This window comes from Poecilia formosa, unplaced genomic scaffold (assembly GCF_000485575.1).
Source record: "Poecilia formosa unplaced genomic scaffold, Poecilia_formosa-5.1.2 Scaffold16, whole genome shotgun sequence".
Lineage (NCBI taxonomy): Eukaryota > Metazoa > Chordata > Actinopteri > Cyprinodontiformes > Poeciliidae > Poecilia > Poecilia formosa.
In genome coordinates, this window is record NW_006799955.1 from 3,721,759 (window position 1) to 3,728,612 (window position 6,854).

Consider the following 6,854-nt stretch of genomic DNA (forward strand, 5'->3'; position numbering starts at 1 on the left):
AATAAAATATCAGCGACGATAAAAGAAAACTCTTTGTGTGCTTAAGAGTTCACCTAAAAGATGCAGACCAACGTAAAAAGCAATTACAGTAGCAGCGTTAGAGCATCTTAATTATTAAAGAGAGAAATGTAGACATTAAGACAAAATAACAAACCAATGAAAAACAGGAGAATGCCATGATGATTATGGGTTAAATATGGGACGTAGTGGACAGAGTTAAACACTAATAGTTTGGGAAGAAAATACAGATATAAATGTGTAAATAAAAGAAGCAGCCAGTTCCATAAATACGGTACATAAGTGGGTGCTACCAGCAGGAGGTAAGCTGGATACCATAAACACTTGGCATCCTCAAGTCAGAGGAAAAGTAAAGTCATCCCCTACAATTTTAGGAGAACAACATGTAAAAGCCTGTTGTTCACCTTTATGAGATAATTATAAGATAAAACTTACATTAACAAAATAACACCTGGTTTTCATACAAAAACATGGAAAACAAAAACAATGTTTGTAGAAGAGACAGACTACACTTTAGCATGTTTTAATTTTCTTCTTTTTTTAGATCACATTTTGTTTTCAATGCAAGTGCTGGAAGGCAGTGGACTGGACAACAGAAATGGAACCTAAAGCCTCCTAAAGTAAAGGTAAGATGTTTCTGGTAGGTCAGAGGCCTTCTTTCTTTTAAATCTGAATAGCTCTATTGTAATATTTATGAAAATTCCCTACCACCCTTTTATTACTCTGATTTCTACACCATGTTTTTGTTGTTCTGTCCAGATCTCAGGTGCCAAGTATTACTGCACAAGGCAAAAATGAGGATTATTCTGTTTTCTTTATCCCTAAAAAAATCTATTGGGATAGGAATTTGCCATCATTACTTGAAGTCTGCAAGCTCCAAAAATGACATAAGAACTGGATTAATTAGTTTTTCCATCTCAAACTGTTTTCCGTCTGCTGGGCACGCTTGAGCTGATTAAATTCTACTTTGTTTCAGGATGTCTTTTAAAGCAGTTACCATGTCCAGGTTTAGCTGCTCCTTCAACTGATTTTAAAGTAGCCGAGAACATACAGGCTGAGTTAAAAGTATTGATATAAAATGTTATTTCCTAGCATCCCTAGCAAAACACATCATTCAGTCGGTATTTATATACAGGGTAATCATTTATTAAGTTAATAAAATGTGATGTATTTCATACCTACTAACAACACTTTCATTGAATGGTGCTTCCTATCAAATCTACCTAGAAAAAAATAATTAAAATCTTCTTTAAGTAGTTGTAATGGCAGATTCTAATAAAAGAAAATAGAAAAAAAAAATCACAAGGTTAAGTTAGAATCACAGCAAATAAAAATAACACCTCCAGGTTATACCTTATTCACTGCAGTAGCCCTTAAACTCAGTAAACCAATACTTGCAATACAATAATGTGAAAACCGACATATGCAATGAAGGTGTGCTCATAATAAGACTAAAGTCATTAATGACCCCAATCTATGCTGGATACACTAGGACATATCCAGTCAAGCATTTCAAACAAGAACTCAATCAACTTAATCATGTTTAATCCAGATGTAACCTGCACAATAATCTGCAGCCAAACACCCAGAAAGAAAACTATTTTCCAACAAATATACTAAGAGAAGACTGAAAAATAAACCACAACCAACAGAATATCAAGTTAATCAATCGACAGATCGGTTTAGTGCAAACAGCCTAATTCTACTGTGACCTTTGAGTGTCCAATAATGCATTGCTTGACTTTGTCTCAGTCTTATCAGCCAGCAGCTTACTATCTGATAATCAATAAAATAAGTAGAAAACATGCATCTGATAACCGATCCTTCTGCCCTAACACTGTTAGTGCTGCCAAACTTGGCTTTCCCAATGTTTTTCTTTTCTTTTTTTATGTAAAAAAACCAAAAAAAACAATATAAAATATTTAAAATGTATAGCAAATAAAACATTTATAGAAATGTGTGACAAAAGTCTACATAACAGCATCACGAATAGAACATCAATTACAGAGATATGTTGTTGTTTAATTGAGGTTCCTGTAATGTAACCTGCTGCCTCAGTTATTTATGTGTTGAGTCTTAAAAGGCTAATGTTTTGAAAATGTACTTTTTTTAAATTATAAAAGACAAAACAAAACACATTCATATGAAATTCAATAAAATATATCAGTTTGTAAACCTCTACATTAAAATTCAACATTTCATGATTTCAACAACTTACATTCTTTTTAGACTCTTAAGTTCCACATGTGGACAAAATAATGATGCCTGATTGAACAGTAAGTAGCAAGGCGCTACATGAAGTTATGAACTTTTTCTCAATATGAACACGAGAACATGATGCAGAGAAACTGCGGCTAGAAATATCTTGGAGCTAAACCCAGAGTGACTTTGATGATATTCTACCTTACCTGTAAAAGACTTCAGCAGTATAGAGTAGACCAGTTCTGTTCCCATTTTACACAAACCCCTTCAACAAACTGTGTTATATGATAAATACCTCACTAAGTATCACAAAATAAACCCCTAAAGCTGTCAAAAGCAGTTATTCAGAATTTTTATGTATGACTCATATTCTCATGAGAATCCTATGCGAGGACTTGAGTCAGTTTCATTTGTGCTACTCACCAAACATTTTCAGAGGGAATTACAGGGTGCAGTGGTGTTACAACAAGCCTAGTTATGCCATGTCCAATGTGAATTGCTCTTCAATTTCCGCATACACCTCACAATTGTTTAAAAAAAGTATCTCATATTCAGATTTTACTGAGAACATAACAGTTTTCTTCTTTACTATCACAAATTGAATGTAGTAGTCAATAAATTGTGATATGATTGAGAAGTTAATTGGTTTCTATAACTCTTTGTTAATGGTTAGAAAGGTCTCCCAAAAAAGAAAACTTTTTTGTTACCTATTAAATATAAACTGTCCATGATATCTTATGCTGAACATGCTCATAGGTTTATTTTCCTCTCCTGCATAGCAAACGTTTCTGTTACCCAAGTGCTGCTGTTGTTGCCTATATCTTTTAAATTTAAATGGATATTTTTTTTTAGTGAAGTGTACTACAGTCTTAAATATACCAGTCTTATAAATCTGATTAGCTGACAAAAGTGAAACAAATTTGTTCTAGTGGGGAAATTGCGATGATATTAGGACTTTGACTTTACAGTAAAAGAAGGTGCGACAAAATGTTTTAGAACATAATGCCCACCTGTCTTTGAAAGGCAGAGAGACTGACTGCTAGTACGATGATATCTGCTCACTTATGTTTTGTTTTCCTTTTACGGGTTTAATATTACTGTTGTTTTCAATAACTTGATGTTTTTCTTCCATTTTTTCTTTTCAACAGCTGAAATCACAAGCCTGGGGTGTTTAGTATTGTTTATATCCCCTTTCTTTCCTCTGATCCCGTAGGTATTTGTGGATGATTGCTGTGCTTAATCAATCTGGCCCTGCTGTGATTTCTTCAGTTTAAAAGGGAGTTTATTATCTTCACTGTGTATGACCTCCCTTCTCCCCTTGCAGATGTTAATTTCCCAAATGTTCAAAACTAATTGGCAAATTTGTAATTCAAAACTAAATTTAATTTACTCAGTTTGGTTAGATTGTATTTGGACTCAATTGATCTGTATTGGTTTAAGACAAATTAGACTAGATTGAACACGTGTTGCTTTTTATTCTGTTTATCTTTCTTGCAAATGGGCCTCAGGCAATTTGTTTCTGTCAAAAACGCCACAGTATCAATAAACAAAATGTATCTATTTTCAGGATTTTCACTTGAGGGATGTACTGAAATCCAAACTTAAGATCAAAATAAGGATAAAAGTCAATGTGGATTTTGTTTGAACTGGAAGCTTAATAAACTACAAAGACGTAATACAGTCCTAGAGTCAAATAGGGAACAATAAGATACTAGTGATGTGTAACTTACTATCAGTTAAGTCTGTTTCATCAAATGCTTGGAACAGGAGCTGCTTGCACAGTTATACTTATTGTGAAATATGCTGCAAACCTTTACATTGTGAGCGTGCAAGGGTTTTCTGTGAGTAAATTCTAATGTGTGTTCTTTGCCTTGATTGTAATTACACAGTTACTGACTTGAACCTTGCAAACGAGGTACCTGATCTTAGTGAGACTAATGTGATTAAATAAAGCTTTATTTTAGGGAGAGTTGACTTTTTTTTTTTTACAGCGTTTACTGAGGATTTGTTCCAGCTAATACACCACAATATTGATAAACTGCTGCGAATCCAACCATAAACTTAAAACACCCACAGTTTAACCAACAGCTGTACGGACAAATTATCATCGCACTAAAACAAAGATCTTTAGTTCTCCTTGCCTTTACTTACATACAGCTGAAAGCAGACATTTGTATGCACTTAATTTAAAATGCATGACTTTTTTCCTCACTGTCTGGCAATAAATCAGATGACACCTTTTCCTATTTTATGTTTTTTTAAGAGTATGTACACATTTTCCTAGTATTGGTGGAATCGCCTTTTATACTGTATGGCTTTATTTTATTGTTGTGGGTGTCCTTCCACAAGCTTTTCACAATAATCTGCATCAATTTTGGCCCTTTGCTCCTGATAGGATGGCTGTAACTGAGTCAGCTGTAGTAGGCAGACCCGACAACAAATTTTCCAACAGACTGAGATCAGAGCTTTATTAGCGCCACTCCAAGACATCGATTGTGATGTTCATAAACAACATTGTTACTAATATGACAGGACAATTAAGTCAGTGTGCATTTGGGGGACCTGTCTTTGCCTAAGCTTTAACTTTCTGACTAAAACCTGAAGATGTTGCTTCAATAATTCCACATGCTGCCACCCACATTCTTCACAGTTTAGCTGATATTCCAAGCTTGCAAGAGTCTCCCTTTTTAATAAATCTTTCCAAAAATGAAGATCTTTTTTTCCTGAGTGTGTTTGAAAAGTGCAATCTGGACAGGACTCTCTTCACTGTAGATTTTCACAAGGTCCTTTGCTTTTAATCAAGGGCCGATGTGCACAAAACACATCAATATCTGTCCTAAGTATTAAAGTAGAATGCAATTGGACTTATTTTCTTTCTTGAAACATTTCATCTCCCCTTCAAAAAACATTGTCATTTTTGAGTGTGGTTGGAAACAAAAACCAGTCAAGGATCCCACAGCAAATAGAAAGTTAATAGATATTCCCTTTTGTCTGCTATTAAAAGGCATGCAGACAAATCCCGTCTGCTTTTGTCTGTCATTCATTTATGTAAATTGTTATCTAAAATAGCATATGCTAAGAGGTAGCATTAGGCATTTCAAAAATTAAACAAACGATGGTCATTAATTCATCCTTTCAGTACTAAAGTCCAAGCGATCTCTTCTCCTAGCCAGTTGCCTCGTAAATATTCCAACAGTATTTATTCGGAATGCATTTCAATACACTGACATAAATTGCAGACTGTAAGCCCAGTGCAACAAGGCAGACAACACTGACTAAACAAAGATGTAGCACTTTAAATCGGGGATTAAGGCTTTGCACACAGTAGACGTGGAGAAAAGTGATTAGTGAGAGCACACACAAGAAGCACACAGTAACACACATAATCACTGTGTCATGGTGTGAACAAGCAGTTTAGCAACAAAAAGACACCCTCACCTGTGGTCAGCATGCCAAGAAAAGTTCTCACACAGCTCAGTGTTAAACAGACTTTTTTCTTCCCGTTGTAGTTGTCTTATTGTTTTGAATTGTATTTATTTCACAAATGATAAGCCTACATTTTCACATTAAAGCAGTAGCGATAGTCCCACATTAGGATAGCAGAGCAAAGCTTTTCTGAAAGTATAAATACTTTCAAGACTTTCTGTTTTGATGAAGAAAGTCTAAAATAACTTATACAGTTCATTGCATAGGTGCAAATCTAAATTTAGTCAAATATTCCGAAACATCTTTTAGATATTCTAAGTTAGAGCATTACATTGTTTTTTTTTAAATTACAGATATTTCCAAGAAGTGTTTTCCACCGCCTAAAATAATTTAAAATTAAAGAAATATGTTGCCTCTATCTCTATTACTTTAAACTTAGCAGTTGAGGCTGTCCACTAAAACACTCAACTACACTAATTACATTCAGTGGGAGCAATGACAAGCATAAATAAAATGAGAAAGTTTTAGGTTCGTACGTTTTAGAGATCAAGCAAAAAAAACAAAAACAAAAACAAAAAAAACAGATGTCCTACATGTCCTGACTGTTCTGGGATGTTTTTCAAAGTTTGATATTTAACACCATGCAGCTCCTGCTCCTCATCGCCCAGCTGGACAACCTCCGCAGCTCTAACGCGGAGCGCAGAGGTGGCAGCCCTGCCAAATAGGACAGAGATCAGTGTGTGCTCACAGGGGATTGAGTCTAAGTAGCTGCGTCGCTAAATACCCAGATGGGTATGACCCTAACGCACATAAGCAGAGATCAAAAGCGCCACAAAGGAGGAGACGCCCGAAATTCTTCGGCTGAGCGCACAGAGACCAGGAAGGACACATGAGTAGGGGATAGAAGGGTCCCCCACACTGCAGGATTCTTTCAAAAAAATAAAAAAAAGTAGGACCATCCCGAGACACTGCGCTCCACAACCGCCCAGGAAAAGCTCAGCCTGCGGATGCACGCGCCATAGCAGATAGGAAATAAAAATAGCCATCCTTGCTGCCCCTACCTCATCCTGCGTCCTCATCCCACTCTCACTCGTGGTGCCGCCGATACGCTTCTGTTCTGCCTCAGCATCCCAGAGCTCGAGGAGGAGGGGGGGGCAGAATCATGACGGTGATGCAATGAGGCTGACGCGCCGCTCAACGAGGAGGAG

General features: G+C 36.0%; 1 protein-coding gene across 2 annotated transcripts in view; it reads right to left on the reverse strand.

Moving 5' to 3' along the window:
• The window catches only part of LOC103134351 (beta-1,3-galactosyltransferase 1), a 41,075-nt gene extending 34,273 nt beyond the window's left edge, over positions 1-6,802 (reverse strand). For both annotated transcript variants that reach the window (XM_007546567.2, XM_016668691.1), the window contains exon 1: positions 6,708-6,802. The gene's annotated coding sequence lies outside the window, so the exon portion shown is untranslated. The remainder of the gene's footprint in view (positions 1-6,707) is intronic.
• Positions 6,803-6,854: the final 52 nt, after the last annotated feature.